Consider the following 16,393-nt stretch of genomic DNA (forward strand, 5'->3'; position numbering starts at 1 on the left):
TTGTTTAGCACAAAAAAAGAAAGCCACTCCTTCATTCTAGTAAAGCACAAAAATATAGGTGATAAACTTTTTGATGTGAAACTTTTTATTCATCAACACAACCTACATGCATAGATAGGGATTATTATACCAAAAATGAGTGAACTTAAAGCCTCCATAACATAATAATGCAGGAAAAAGAAAAAGAAAGAACAACATGTTTCACAACAAGACAAAATTTTGAAGTTTTGAAGAACATCTTTACGTACATTAAACTCCATGAACATGAAAGTATGAAGCTTTAGGTTTTTTTCCAACAAAATAGTATATGGGTAAAAGATAAAGCTTTAAGTTTTCTTAAACAAGCAAGGGAAACAAAAAGGTACAAACAAACTTCAGACTTTCCTTTTTTTTGTGGATAGATTCTTTGAACACAGTATATGTAGAAAACACAATAAGAGAAAGTAAAAACTAGATTTGTATCCAATATCATTTTGGAGCTTTCAAACTTCCTAAACATATTTTTTATTATTTTTTTATTTTATGAAAAATAAAACATAAAAGTAGTTCCATGCTTTCATGTAAAGGAAATAGCTTTAGGAAAACTACCTTCTTTTGTTGTTGTCATTTCTACTCAAAGCTCTCCTTTAAACCTCCTTTTTGCTCCTATTAGTGGCTCCTCAAGAACTTTTCTTTTTTTTTTCTTTTATTCTCTCATTACCCAAGCCTCTTTCTTTTTATTTTTTTTTTCTTTCGCTCCTTCTTCCTCTTTTTTCCTCTCTTCCTCAACACCAAAAACCAGCCCCTCCTTTTCTTGTAAAGAAGAAAACCACTAAAATATCTTTTAAAGATCGATTATAGGCTTTTGGATCAATTCTCATCCAATGGCAAAAGTTTCTTCCTTTTTTTTTCAATGAGCAATCTTTGGCCATTGGATCAACATTGAATAAGAGATCTAATGGTCTACATTATTCATTACAAAGGTTGGATTTTTATAGCTCCTAAACCAAATGAAAAGGCTATTTTATCCTTAGTACAAAGTTTTTGGTATTTATACCATTTTCTTAGAAATCATTGTTCCCATGCTCATTTTTGGGATTTAAAAAGCACCAAAAATTATGAAATATTATAAATTTGAGATATGAAAAGTTTCATGAAAATCCAAGCTCAGGAATGTCAAATTATAAAAATATCACTAAATGAGTATTTTGCTAATTTCACACCTCTTGGGTTACTGTTATGATTTCAAATACACCAAAAATTATGAAATATTATGAAATTAAGATCTAAAAAATTTCATGAAAATCCAAGCTTGGGAGGCCAAATTACAAAATACCCTTAAAAGGTATTTTTGTAATTTCACATATCTCAAGGTATTGCTATGATTTCAAATTCACCAAAAATCATGAAATATTATGAAATTGAGATTTGAAAAGTTCAATGAAAATTCGAGCTCGGGAAGGCCAAATTACGAAAATATTCATAAAGGTATTTTGGTAATTTTAAATATTCATAAGGCCAAATTACTGTGATTTCAAATGCACCAAAAATCATGAAATATTATGAAATTAAAATCCAAAAAGTTTTATGAAATTCCTAGCTTAGATATGTCAAATTACAAAAACACCATTAAGGGACATTTTAGTAATTTTGTAATTTTTCAAGTGTAATAAAAATATTTAGTGTTTTAAAAATCACCAATATTAACTTTTGAACCACATTGATTCCATTTAGGTTGTGAATTTTGAGAATTAACCTAGGTTCTATCCATTTTGACCAAGTTTTGTATAATTTTGATTTGGTTTGACTAATTTTAACTTTATTGACTAAGTTTAATCGGATTTGACCCAAGTTGTTTTAGGTCCTAAATAGGCTAATTTGTGGGCTCTCTATGGGTTGTAAATGGTCCTCCTAAATGGTTTACGTAATTGTTCTATTAATGGTTGTAGCCCATGTTCATAAATGAGCCCATGTCAATCATGTTAAAAATGTTTCAAACAAAATTTGGTGTCTAAACATGCTCTGTGGCCCATAATCAAACTTCAGCCAAGGCCTTAACCATCTTCGACACTTGTTGGTGCATGGTGCTAGTGTCACGCCCTAGGCAGGTGCACCAGGCACATCAGACGCACCAACACGCGCACCTGAGGTTGAGGCCCGCACATCAGGTGCACTAACAGGAGTTAGTGCGCAAGGCCAGAACGCCCGCACAGCCTACAGGCTAGCCCGCAAGGCCAAGGTCTAGCCTGCATGATACCCGTACCACATCCAACTAGGCCCAAAATGAGAGATATGTAAGGGGATCTTCTGAAAGATCACAGGATCAATAGGAGCCTTTTGATAAATTTGATTGACTTTTAGAATCAGGAGATAGAATCCTGATTGATTGTAATCTTTGTAATTCTTTGATTTTAGCTTTGATTCTAGGGATTTAGCCATAAATGTAGCTAGGAGTCTCAACTATAAATAGAGGGTTACTCCACCCTCATTTGTATACCATCATACATTTTTGTTTCAGTAAATACAAAGCATATTCTAGCAAGTTATCTTATTTTCCTGTTTCTCTCAAACTTATGCATTTTACCTTTACTTTTGTTCTAGTGCCCGATGCTTGGGTTTTAGGCTGACTTAGGCTAGAATAAGGTGATTCCAAGCCTAAGGCCACACGAATTTTAAGTCTAAGGTCAGAGCCTGTGACAGTTGATATCAGAACAAGTTTAGTTCTGCATGTTTGTGTTGTTCAGGTTAGATCACAGTCAAAGAGATGGCATCTCAAAGTGACATTGCTAGCCAACAACTAAAGGCCCAGAAGCAGGGGCATGAAAGAGACAAGAAGGCTAACTCGAGAGACATTTGGTCTACCATGGACCGTAGACTGACCAAGGTAGAGATGAGTATGGGTGACATGCAAGAGAAGCTTAAGGATGTGGAGACTCATGTTAAAGTACTAGACTCCATGAATGAGGAGCTCAGTGGCAAGTTGCAAGCTACTCTCAATAAAGGCATGGACATGATCACCCAAAAGAATGAGACTCAAAGGCAGTGGTGGAGACTATGCATACTGGCATGGAGGCCATGAGCAAGAGGATAGAGGAGCTCACTAGCGAGCTCATTGCTTGCAAGACTGCCATTAGGAATGGCATGTTTGTTGAAGTGTCTAAGTCTATGATGGATGTCCCTAAGCCTAAAGAGTTCAAGGGGACTAAGGCGGCCAAGAAAGTAGACAACTACCTATGGGGTATAGAGTAGTACTTTCAGGCTATGGGCATACAGGATAAGGTAATAAAGGTAAGCACCACTACTATGTATCTTACTGATGTAGCCTTATTATGGTGAAGGCACAAGTGTGATGATGTTAGACATGAAAGTGTTAAGATTAGAACCTAGACAGAGTTTCAAGAAGAGTTCAAAGAGTAATTTTACCCGGAGTATGCCAATGATGAGGTATGAGTAAAGTTGAGCAGGCTGAGCCAGCAAGGGGACATAAGGGAGTATGTCCATAGATTCTCTGAAATGATGCTACAGATCTCAGATTTAAGCGAGAAAGATGCCTTATTTGCTTTCATGGATGGACTGAAGTCGTGGTTAAAGCATGTGCTACAACAGAGGAGAGTTCATGACTTGGCTAAAGCCATGACTACTATTGAATCCTTAATAGAGTTTAAACCTCTAAACAAGTTTGAGTCTTTCAAGCCCAAGGGTAAAGGCAAGGACGAGAGGGATCGAAAAAAATAATCCAAGGGGAAGGATCATGATCGGGAGTCCAAGGATGAGGATCAAGATCATTCAACCACAGATGGCAAAAAAAAGCCACCAGTAAACAAGTGGAAAGCAAAAGGAGACCGAGAGCCACTAACATGCTACCTATGTGAAGGGAGCCACATAGTACGTAATTGCCTATAGAAGGGTAAGCTGGCTGTTATAAACAAGGAGTCTGACAAAGAGCTAAAGATAAAAGTAGTAAAGCTTAGGTCATTGGTGCTCAATGATGTCCAAAGTAAGGGAAGCTGCAAGCCAAAGGGCTTGATGTTTGTGGATCTAATGGTTACGGGTTAGAAGGTAAGCGTATTGGTGACACAGGTGCCTCACATCCTTTTATTTCAAGTGATGGAGCCCAGAAGCTCAGACTAAAGGTGTAAAAAGGGACTGGTACCATTAAAATGGTAAACTCCAAAGAGGTTTCAACCATTGGAGTAGCGTGAAGAGTGGAGTTACAACTTGGAGACTGGAAAGGCAAGGAGATCATAGAGGTAATACCCCTTAACGACTATGAGTTTATGATTGGATTAAATTTTTTTATTCGAATTAACGTCCTCCTTGTGTCTTTTGCCAATTGTATTTACATCTTGGATGCATGGTACCAATGCCTAGTGCCATTGAAGAGAGGGTCTGGAGTTAAATCGTTAGTGGTGTCAGCCATCTAATTTACCAAGATGGTAAGCAAAGAAGAAAACACCTTCTTAGTAGCCTTAAAGTATGAAGAGCCAAGGGAAAAAGAGATCGAGTCACCTTTGGAGGTGCTAAAGGTACTGAAGACTTTTAGTGATATGATGCCCATAAAGCTGCCCAGCCAACTACTACCTAAAAGAAAGGTAGACCATAAGATCGAGCTAGTGTCCAAGGCCAAAACCACTAGCTAGAACCCCTTACTGAATGTCACCGTCAGAGTTGAAGGAGTTAAGGAAGTAACTCAAAAGTTAGTTGATACTGGCTTCATCAGGCTATCGAAAGCACCATATGGTGCATCGATACTATTTCAGCTCAAGCATGATGGGTCGTTACAGTTGTGCATAGACTATCGAGCTTTGAACATGCTAATCGTCAAGAACAAGTACCTTATCCCACTTATTCTAGACTTGTTTGACCAACTTAAGAGCACAAAGTGGTTCAGCAAGTTGGATTTGAGGTCGGGCTACTACCAAGTCAAGATCGCGAAGAGAGATAAGCCTAAGATAGTATATGTCACTCGGTATGGTTTGTATGAGTTCTTGGTCATACTATTCGGATTCAAGAATGTCGAATAAGGTACTTCAATCATTTCTTAATCAATTTGTTATGGTTTATTTTGATGACATTATAATCTATAGCCAGACTTTAAGAGAGCATATAGACCACTTGAGATAGGTGTTCGAGGTATTACGAGTGCACAAGCTATTTGTCAATAGGGAGAAGTGCTCGTTTGCCTAACAAGAGATCCCATTCCTAGGCCACATAGTGAGAGGTGGCAGGATACGCATGGATGAAAATAAGGTACATACCATCCTAAAGTGGGAACCACCAACCAAGGTCACTGAGTTGAGGTCATTCCTTGGGTTGGTTAACTATTATAGGCATCATCAAAGGTCACTCAGTAATAACCACGCCATTGACTGACTTGTTCAAGAAAAAGAGAGCATGGGAGTGAAACGTAAGGTGCCAGGAAGTCTTTGCCAAGTTGAAATAGGTTGTGACCAAAGAGCCAGTCTTGGCCTTGCCAGACCATGCCAAGCTATATAAAGTGCATACGGATGCATCAAACTTTGCCATAAAGGGCATGTTGATGCAAGAAAGACATCCAATCACGTTCGAGAGCAAGAAGCTGAATGAGATTGAGTGCAAGTACACGATCCAAGAGAAAGAGATAATTACAGTGGTGCACTGCTTGTGCACTTGGTGCCATTACCTATTAGGGTCGAGGTTCATCGTTAGGATGGACAATGTGGCAACTAGCTACATCTAAATGTAGAAGAAGCTGTCCCCTAAGTAGGCGAGGTAGCAAGATTTTCTTACGAAATTTGATTTCTAAATGGAGTATAAGCTAGGGCGGACGAACCTGGTGGTAGACGCACTGAGCAAAAAGGCTAACCTTGCTGTCGTTAGCCAACCAGAGGGGTCACTAGTGCCACGCATCAAAAAGGGACTTACACATGATCCTATAGCCAAGGCTCTTATGGAGTACACCCAACAAGGTAAGACTAGGCAGTTTTGGGTGCGTGATGGTTTATGGTACACTAGGGGTAGTAGACTGTTTGTACCATAGCATGAAAAGCTCCACAGGGAAGTTTTGTAAGAGTGCCATGATTCAAGGTGGGCTGGACACCCAAAGTGAGTCATACCTTGCCATTACTAGAGGACCGGTACTACTAGCCGTACATAAGAGATGATGTGAAGGCTTATATGAAGACTTGTCTCGTGTGCCAACAGGACAAGGTGGAGCTAAAGAAACCAGGCGATCTCTTGGAGCCATTGCCAGTGCCAGAGCAACCATTGGAGAGTGTTTCTCTAGACCTTATAGTCGATCTACCCAAGGCAAAGGGGTTTGAAAGCATCATGGTAGTGGTGGATAGGTTTTCCAATTATGGAATCTTCATTCCAATAACCAAAGAGTGCCCAGCTGATGAGGTAGCTCGATTGTTCTTAAAGAAAGTGGTTAAGTATTGGGGAGTGACGAGAACCATTGTTAGTGATCGGGACGGACGTTTCACAAGCAGGTTTTGGACTGAGTTGTTCAAGCTATTGAAGTCAGACTTGAACTTTGCCACCAGCATGCATCCATAGATCGATGGGCAGACTGAGTGTGTGAATGGACTATTAGAGGTCTACCTCAGGCACTATGTGAGTGCCATACAAAGGGACTGTCCAAAGCTGCTAGATGTTGCATAGTTTTTCTACAACTTACAAATGAACAAGGTAATGAACCAAAGCCTATTTGAGGTTATGACAGGTCAACAACCATTAACACCCGATTTGATTGCTACAGGTTATATAGGGCCAAATCCAACAACATACAAGTTTGCCAAGGCTTGGTAGGAGCAAATTGACTTGGCCAGAATTTATCTACACAAGGCGATGAAGAGGTCAAAAAAATGGGCAGACTAGAATAGATGGGACGTGCAGTTCTAGGTTAGAGACTTAGTATTGGTGAAGCTGCATCCCATTGTGCGCCATAGAGGGCAGCACAAAGGCCTAGTCTAGAGGTACGAGAGATCTTTCTGAGTAGTCAAGAGGGTAGGCAAGGTTGCCTACAAGCTGGATATACCACCTAAGTGAGTGTACACTTAGTGTTCCATGTAAGCATGCTCAAACTGTTCCATAAAGATGAAAGAGATCCAAGACGAGCAGAGTCAAAGCGTGCACCATTAGAAGTAAGGACCTCATATGAGAAAGAGGTCTACATTATCATAGATGATCAGGAGGTAAGACAGAAAAACTACTAACCAAGACAAGAGTACTTGGTACATTGGAAGGGACTTTCAGGTAGTGAGGCAAGCTGGGAACCAATAAAAAACTTATGGCAGTTTGGGCACCAAATCAAGTAGTACTATACAGAAGACGTAATGAGTGCATTACGTAATCAGGTGGAGTGAGAATGTCATGCCCTAGGTGGGTGCACCAGCATGTGCATCTGAGGTTGAGGCCCACACATCAGGTACACTGGTTGGAGTTAGCGCGCAAGGCCTTGGAAGCAAGGCCAAAACACCCGCATAGCTTACAGGCCAGCCCGCAAGGCCAAGGTCTGACCTGTATGATGCTTGCAACATATCTAACAGGGCCCAAGATGAGAGATACACAAGAGGATCTTTTAAAAGATCACTAGATCAACAGGAACCTTCTGGCAGATCTGGTTGATCCTTAGAATCAGAAGATAGAATCTTGATTGATTGTAATTTTTGTAATTCTTTGATTTTAGCTTTGATTCTAGGGATTTAGCCATAAGTGTAGCTAAGAGCCTCAACTATAAATAGAGGGCTGTTCTACCTTCATTTGTACACCATTATACACTTCTGTTTTAGTGAATACAAAGCATATTCCAGTAAGCTATCTTATTTTCTCGTTTTTCTCAAACTTGCATACTCTGCCTTTCTTTTTGTTTTAGTGCACGCACACTTGTGTTTTAGGCTGACTTTAGCTAAAATGAGGTGATTCCAAGCCTAAGGCCATACGGATTCTGAATCTAAGGTTAGAGCCCATGTATGTCGAGACTTAAGCTTTAACCCGACGACTTTAAAACCTGGAAATGCACTCATCAGGCATCTCAGATCAGTCTACTTATTACGGTTCACACCTTTGTGAGGTATTGTCCGCTCTAGCCCCTCTGGCCTCACGATTTTATTCTATAAAAGGTGCTTTACAAGGAAGAGATGGTGTGAACCCTTTTATATCCCAGTAACCCTCATTTTATATTTGATATGAGAGTCTTGAATCCCACATCAAATATAAAATGAGGGTCACTAGAGTATAAAAGGGTTCACACTATCTTTTCTTTGTGAGGTGCCTTTTGTAGGATAAAATCGTTAAGCCAGAGGGGCCAGAGTGGATAATACCTCACGAGGGTGTGAACCGTGGTAGGTAGGCTAATCTTGGACATCGGATGAGTGCATTTTCAGGTCTTAGAACCACGTAGGTCAAAGCTTAAGTCTCGATATATGATAGTAGTACATGCCTCGATCATCATTGGCATAAGCTGGCCTTTGGTATGGGCACTTGCCTTAATCGTCATCGGCATATGCTGGCCTTTACTATGGGCACTTACCTCGAACACGATCAGCACATACTAGGCTTTCGTGTGAGTACATGCCTTAATCACCATCGACACCTACAAACCCTTGATATAGGATATGCTTGTTTGAAAAAAGTATCATTATTTTAGACAGTTTAATGTCTAATGCTAGCATATATGTAAAATCTCTTATACTTTGTAGGAGGTGGTTGTCCAGGTCTCATTTTTCCTACCACAAAGGGAGTAGGTGTGCATGATAGGCCTATCATTACATACATCTAAGGCAACGTCCTTAGAGCAAAATCTAGGCCCTGCATTTTTTTGGCTATGTTATCCAACAACCGATTGCTTCAGTGATCCACAAGCATTCATGGCCTTAACTGGTTGGCATGCATACAAAAAAAGGCCTTTACTATGCCAAGCTCAAGCTTTTGCATGCAGCTGATATTGCCCCAAACCATAGATCAAGTCTTTGAATTGGGTAATGACTCCTTAGGGTGGTGCAAGTAGAAGCGACAATCGCGGGCTTGGTCTTGCCAAGTTTCTTGGGTACTTGGCAGTCTCGTGGTCCCTTCTCGTCAACCATAAAAATGTCTTGACCTAGCCAAGCTCACGTATGCAATCAATGCAACCTAAGACCCCATGAACAAGTCCCTGACTCAAGCAATGTTTTCATGAGGAGGTGATAGCAGAGCTTGCTTATACAATCCTAGCTAGATAGGCATTGGTGGTGTTATGCCATTATTTCCTATTGGATGGCAAGGGCAATCTTGTGGCCCTTACTTGTGTTTTTCTAGTGCCAAGTGGTTATGGCATGGCCTCGTATGTCATTTCTTCCATTTGCTTGTCGAGTAATTAATTGGGTAGGTTATGGATGATGTGCATGGATGCTACCACTTATACGTAATGGGTATATGAGTGGTGCTATGGTTATGTGTGTTGGCAGGCTCCGTGCTTGATGCACTAAACTATCGACCTATCATCGTTTTCAATCTCTTCTATGTGATCATTGTACTTTAAAGGTACAATCAAGATCTTATGCTACAAACTTAAATCAGATGTCTTGCCATCCCTTATCTGTCATATGTCCTTAAAAGCTATGGATTGGACCTCAATTGTACCTTATGTCCCAAGTGTGCTACCTAAACCTTTTTGGTCGCATTAGTTCATTGGTGTTCAATTGTGCTCTCGAACGCAAAACATTTTATGGGCACTAACTTTCGACCTTTGTTCATCTAAAGCCATGTATTTTATGTGCTCAAAATAAATTATGCATGTGCTTTGTGTTGGCTCTTTCTACTACTTAATCAGTGTGTTAAGGCCAATGTAGTGCCAATGTCCTAAAAAAATGCTACCTGGTTTATCTCACCATTAATCATATGCTTGTCTCAAAGATTAAGCCATGCATGTGTAAATATAAACTAATTTAGACTATGAAATTACAAATGGCTTATTAAATCAGTTATAGTTTGCTTGATGGTATCTACTACTTTGATAACCATAGTAATTGTAGAGCTAATACGTGCAACAAACCCTGACTTCTAGAAAAGATGCATTTATTATATGAAAGGTCAACGTAGTCTTTGTCCATTGCTCTGATGATTCATGATAACTCGATGGATCGCTTGGCCTTTGTGCTAGCAATGTATCATTCAAATTTCTATACTGTCAACTTTTAATGGTAGGATAATGGCCTACTATGGTGGTAATGAGGTGACAGAGAATTAGGTTTCGATTCTGAAAAAGAAACTTAAGAAATGGCTACCACAACCAAGAAAGGTAGCAAACACACAAATTACCCAATCCTGACATAAAGAGGTAGTGATAATAAATAATAATATTGGGCTCTATAAGTCCGGTAATTGGAATAAGTACAATTTAAATCTCTTAACAAGGATTAATTAAAAGGCAAATCTAGTGCTAGCAGCCATGAGAATTTTAGCTCTAATAGGGTTGGGTCATTTGGTTTGCCTCACGATAAGCACCAGTTTACTCATCCCTACTATTGGCGATGTGCTCTTAGCCTTAACTAGTTGGGTTATTTCTCTGATGCTATTACTTTAAAAAAATTAGAATGCTTAAAGCAAGCTTATGCTTGTATACATTAGCATAAGATAACATCATAGGATTTCTGTTTTTTGGGATCGAAGTAATAATTAATATGAATAGTCAGGGGCATTCGTATTTCATAGTCAAAGGTGAAATTCTTGGATTTATGAAAGACAAACAACTACAAAAGCATTTGCCAAGGATGTTTTCATTAATTAAAGATAAAAGTTTAGGGCTCAAACATGATCAAATACCATCCTAGTTTAAACCATAAATGATACCGACCATGGATTGATGAATGTTACTTTTAAGACTCCAACATCACCTTATAAGAAATCAAAGTCTTTGGGTTCTAAGAGGAGTCTGGTCATAAGGCTAAAACTTAAAAGAATTGACAAAAGGGCAACATCAAAAGTAGAGCCTGTGGCTTAATTTATCTCAATATAGGAAAACTTACTAGGTCCAAACATAGTACAGACTAACAAACTGAGAGCTCTTTCTTGATTCTATGGGTGGTGGTGTATGGCCATTCTTAGTTGGTAGAGCGATTTATCTGGTTAATTTCATTAACAAATGAGAATTTAACATGTTAACTAGCTTCACAGAGGTGATCCTTTGTGGCTAGCTTTTTAAAGGACTATGGTTGGTTAGGCCAAGGAAGTTTGAGGCAATAATAGGTCTATGATGCCCTTAAATGTTCTAGGCCACATGCATGCTACATTAATGTATTCCATGAGTCTATAGCCTTAGCTGACAAGCTTGGATAATCTTTGAAATTTCATCTTAATGGGGATAGATCATTGCAATTGTTGGTCTTTAATGAGGAATTCCTATTAAGTGCAAGTTATCAACTCACATTGACTACATCCCTGCCCTTTATATACACCACCCATCGCTTCTACCAATTGAATGGTCTAGTGAAGTTTTTGGATTGCGATAACATGGATGATTCGCTACCTACTAAGTCATAAGAAATCCACTAAACCTTACCATTTAGAGGAAGGAGAAGTTGTAACAAGGTTTTCGTAGGTGAACCTATGGAAGGAACATTGTTGAAACCCGCTCAACAAATGACCTAAGAACACATTAACAAAACACTAAGGGTTTAAGGGTGCTTTCATGCCCCAAGCCCTTTTTGCCCTCAGATGGGTTCAACGATCGTTTCATTTTGCCTTCTAAGTAGGCAAAATGATCAGTATCATCACCCGTGATCGAATAAAAACCCTAATAGGAATCACTCTAAACCAAAATGAAAAAGAGCATATGTGCTATCGCCATCTCATTTGTGGTGCATACACGGGTAGCACCATGACTCTTTTTATCATGAAAAACCAAAATGATTATCGGTAACGGATATCTCCACTCTTGCATTGATGAAGAACATAGTGAAATGTGATACTTGGTGTGAATTGTAAATCTTATAAATCATTAAGTCTTTGAATGCAAGTTGCACCCCAAGCCATTAGGCCAAGGGCATGCCTGCCTGGGTGTCATGCATCATCACCCCTTTCAATCCCTCACCCATTGAGCTCCAGGTGAAGGGGTGGAAAATGGCCTCTAGTGATCTCGTCGATCATGGTTGGCCTAAAAGTGAGTCTTTGACAATGATAGCGCTTTGATCATTAGTGGTAAAGCTCTTTTCATGCCTTATCTCCAATGATGTGCACTCATTGTCCATTTAGACCACATCAGATCCCTCATATCACTCAATCAATGCTCGTATTATGGTCTTAGGTCTGGCAGGATCACCTACTAAGTTTAAGCATATCAATAAGTAGAGAAAAGGAAACTTACCAAGATTCCTCTAGTAATGGTGAGCAAACCGAAAAAAGCCCAACTTGAGAATCGAGCACCTTCATCATTTGATTTGTAGTTTGGAAAAGCACATCAATGGCAGACTAGGCCTAAGTCCCTTGAAAAGGGGCGTTAGAGAAGGTGAGAGCCTCATTGTGCTTGGACCCTATCACACCACAATGCGCTATTTGTGAGTCAAGTTGTTTAGGAATGCAGCCCAATCAATAGTAAATTCAATCCAAGGCTGAATACAAGTGAGAGATTGATAGTAGACAAGTACTGTAAGGGAAAGATGAAAAAAACTTTGAAAAAAAAGTCAAAAGTGCTTGAAATTATTGACTAGAAAATGGATGGGGGTCGATGATATGCCCTAGTCAGATGTAGGATGATGAAAGCTAGTCTATCGATCAGCATGAGGCATGGGCCAACCCGAGTCGCTGCAGCAGCCCAAGCTTGGGCTTTTTATATGCCTACAAATACATCGTTGCCATGATCATAGAATGTAGCACGCACCATCTTGGCATGCCTCAGCACCCACATGCTTTCAGTGTTGGTTTGTAGGCTCCTTATCTAACCCATCTTGAAACACGGACTGAAGAGTCTAACATATGTGCAAGTTAATGGGCTAGAAAACCCATAAGGCACAAAGAAGCTAATTAGTGAGATCCCTCATGGGTGCACCGTTAATCGACCTTGATCTTTTGATAAGGGTTCGAGTGTGAGCATGCCTATCAAGACCTAAAAAATGGGGAACTATGCTTGAGCGAGGTGAAGCCAGAGGAAACTCTAGTAGAGGTTTGTGGTAATACTGACATGCAAATCATTTGTCTAACTTGGGTATAAAGGTGAAAGACTAATCAAACCATCTAATTATGAGTTCCTTTCGAAGTTTCCCTTAGGATAATTAGAGCCCTTAGTGAGTTTTATCAGGTAAAGCCAATGATTAGAGGCATTAAGGGTGCAACACCCTTGACCTATTCTCAAACTTTAAATAGGTAGGATGGCGTGACTGCTTCATTAAGCCACACCACGGAATCGAGAGCTCCAGTGGGCCATTTTGGTAAGTAGAACTTGAGATGTGGGATGAATGAAAAGCTAGGTTATGGTGCCTAACTACATGCTAACCTAAAATCCACAAAGGGTGTTGGTCAATTAAGATAGTAAGATGGTGGTCATAAAAGTTGAAATCCACAAAAGAGTGTGTAACAACTCACCTCCTGAATCAACTAGCCTAAAAATTGGATGGCAATTAAGCACGTGACCTATTCCATGTAGTCAAGGCAAGGGCCAACCCTTAATAAGTAGTAAAGCATGGTAGTTGCCACAAAACCTGAGGCAAGAACCTGGGCAGAGTGGCCATTAGTGTAGATCTTAGTGGTAATAGCAAATATTCAAATAAGAACTTTAAAGGCCGAAGAGGGGAAAGGTTCCATGTGAATGGCACATGTACATAGGTTGGTCGATCCTAAAAAATGGGGGAAACCCATCTAATAGTGCATCCAATACGAGCTTTAAAAGGGAATCAGGTTAAAATTCTTGAACTGGGTTACGACAATTGACAACAATGTTAGGGAGTCTGGAGACAATGGTGAAGGCTTCGAGAAGAGTTATCTTTTCAGTTTAATGGCCTACCCACCCTAGAACGGCTTAGCTGGACCTAGGGTCCAACAACCAAAAGAGCATCGCACATCATATGATGTCTGATACCCTATAGTGGCCCTTAAAAATCTAGAAGACCAAGTGCTATCTGCACCCAATCATACTCATAATCGCATCAGGTCTCTAAGGTGAATAGCCTCTGGTCAATGGAATAATGTAGGCAAAGGAAGTCAGTAAAATGGATCCATAACCTCAAGAAAGGGATTGGCTCTGAAGGCTAGGTATTGGGGTTCTAGTCCTGAACCTTTTAGCTATTGGTGCATTACTCAAGCTGCTCTTATGGCAATAATGAGTTGTCGCATGCTGATTGGGGGATAGACTGGGAATGGCTCCCTCAAAGGTCTTCCTTGGGTGATGAGTAGTCAACTCATAACTGGTACAGACAAGGGGAATTTGACTATTTAATTAAAACAAAGCATTGTGATGGTCCCTACAGATGCTCACACAATGTGATTTCTATCCGGTGCTCTAAATGTCAAAGTGAAGAAATTTAACCAAGCACAGGTAAACGGCGGGTGTAACTATGACTTTCTTAAGGTAGCCAAATGCCTTGTCATCTAAATTGCATGTAATGCTTGATAAATGTCATAAAATGTAAGTTACAAATGTTCTATATTCATCTAATTGATGCATTTCATTCTTATCATTTTGGATGTGAAAAGGGCTTATGAAATCTTACCAGTATATCAGATGATTTTTACTTTCACAACATAAGCATACAGTAACATAAGCTTGCTAATTATGGTAATTAAAGGTTCAAGGATATCTCAACCATCAAAGATTCTAACCCAGCCTACACATCACTCTTACAACACCTATGCCCAAGCAAAAATCATGGAACAAGAGCAGGCTAACTAATTGAAAAGGGTTGAGAAAGCCCAAGAAGAGATAAAGGGAAAACTAGCTAAAATAATGGATATGATAAAAAAACTTGGACAAAAAGAAAGAAGTAGAGGAAATTTTCAATTTACATAAGCCCTAACCCCAAGATGTTGTACATCCCTCATATCTTTTTAGGTTTAGCCCACACCAAGTCCAAGCTTTTCAAGTTACATAGGCACAACAAATGCCATTCTCTAGAGCATATATCGAAATGCCATCTACTACCTTCCAAGGTCAGTTTTCAATGTTGTTCTAACCTAACTTATGGTGAAAAGGCATTATATCCAATTCAAATCCATGATTTAGATGATCCTAAAAAGAAAGAAGAACTAAAGGTGAAAGCAACAAAGGAATTAGAGCATACAAGTACACAATTGAAGATTAATTTGTTAGAAGAAAAGAATAGAGCTGTAGATAAGGGGTGATAACGGCTTAAATTGGATTGGATTCGATTTATTTTTTCAAATAATGCATGGCATTATGAATTTTTAAAATTCGATTTGAATTTAAGTCAACCTTTTTTTAAAACCTATCCATTTTGAATCAAATTCTACCAATTTGGTTCAATTTAGTTTATCGGCTTTTAAATTTTTTTTATTTTTTATATATTATTTTAATAAGATTTTTAATATATTTAAATAGATTTATATATAAAATAATTATTTTTATTTTATAAATATTTAAATATATATATAACCTAACAAAAATATATAATTTGGTTCATTTATATTTTTTTTAATTTTTCACATCCTGATCTGAAATTCGATCCAAACTTAATATATACATTTAATATCTAAACTTGATCTAAAACGAATAAAAAATATGATTTGAACTAAACCAAACACTATGATTTCAAATCATTTTTTACTTTCTCAATTTTTTTTCTCACACCTCACTGAGAAAGGATGGATTTCTTTGGTTACATAGAGTTTGAAAATACGATGGTACTGTAAGACGTCTACTCACACCCATGATGACAAGTTGATGATCCATGTATTTTAAGATAGTCTCACAGGCTTTACTATGAAATGGTATGTTCAGTTGGATAAAACTTGCATCACTTAGTGGAATGAATTGGCAAGGGCATTTATCGCCTAGTACAAACATATCATTGCTCTAGCTTCAAACTGACTATCTTTGTAGAGCATGGAAAATAAGACTATAGAAAGTTTTAATGAATATACATAAAAATAGAGGGTTGTTGCTACTTAAGTTCAACCACTTCTCACCAAAAACGAAACAAAGTTTTATTTATGAGTACCTTGAAAGTCCCATAATGTGAATGCAATGTCACCAAGAATTTTACTGATATGATGTTCTCTGAAGAACTACTAAAAACACCCTTAAAAGTAGAAAGCTTTGAGGGAAATAACCAATGCAAAAATGGGTTGTGCACTTAAGAAAAAAGAAAATAAAGTTTAATTTATGAGCTATGAAGGGAGCAATTTGGAAGATTTTTTTTCGTATCCTTTCTCAATGTATCAACATGCTATCCTACTACAAATAATGTAGTGTCAACCCCTTAATCCTTTCATCTTTTACCACTACTAG

General features: G+C 38.6%; 1 non-coding gene and 2 pseudogenes across 1 annotated transcript; all 3 read left to right on the top strand.

Moving 5' to 3' along the window:
* Window positions 1-9,810: 9,810 nt before the first annotated feature.
* On the top strand, window positions 9,811-11,559 carry LOC149515663 (18S ribosomal RNA; annotated as a pseudogene).
* A 286-nt stretch (window positions 11,560-11,845) lies between these two features.
* Window positions 11,846-12,000, top strand: LOC149515664 (5.8S ribosomal RNA). Its single transcript, XR_016326378.1, has one exon. It is a non-coding gene; the product is annotated as a 5.8S ribosomal RNA (ribosomal RNA).
* Window positions 12,001-12,255: 255 nt separating this feature from the next.
* LOC149515665 (25S ribosomal RNA) lies at window positions 12,256-14,105 on the top strand (annotated as a pseudogene).
* The last annotated feature ends 2,288 nt before the right edge of the window (window positions 14,106-16,393 follow it).

The sequence above is a fragment of the Durio zibethinus genome, chromosome 12 (genome assembly GCF_047325235.1).
Source record: "Durio zibethinus cultivar Kanyao isolate XHJ-2024 chromosome 12, ASM4732523v1, whole genome shotgun sequence".
In the NCBI taxonomy this organism is placed as follows: domain Eukaryota; kingdom Viridiplantae; phylum Streptophyta; class Magnoliopsida; order Malvales; family Malvaceae; genus Durio; species Durio zibethinus.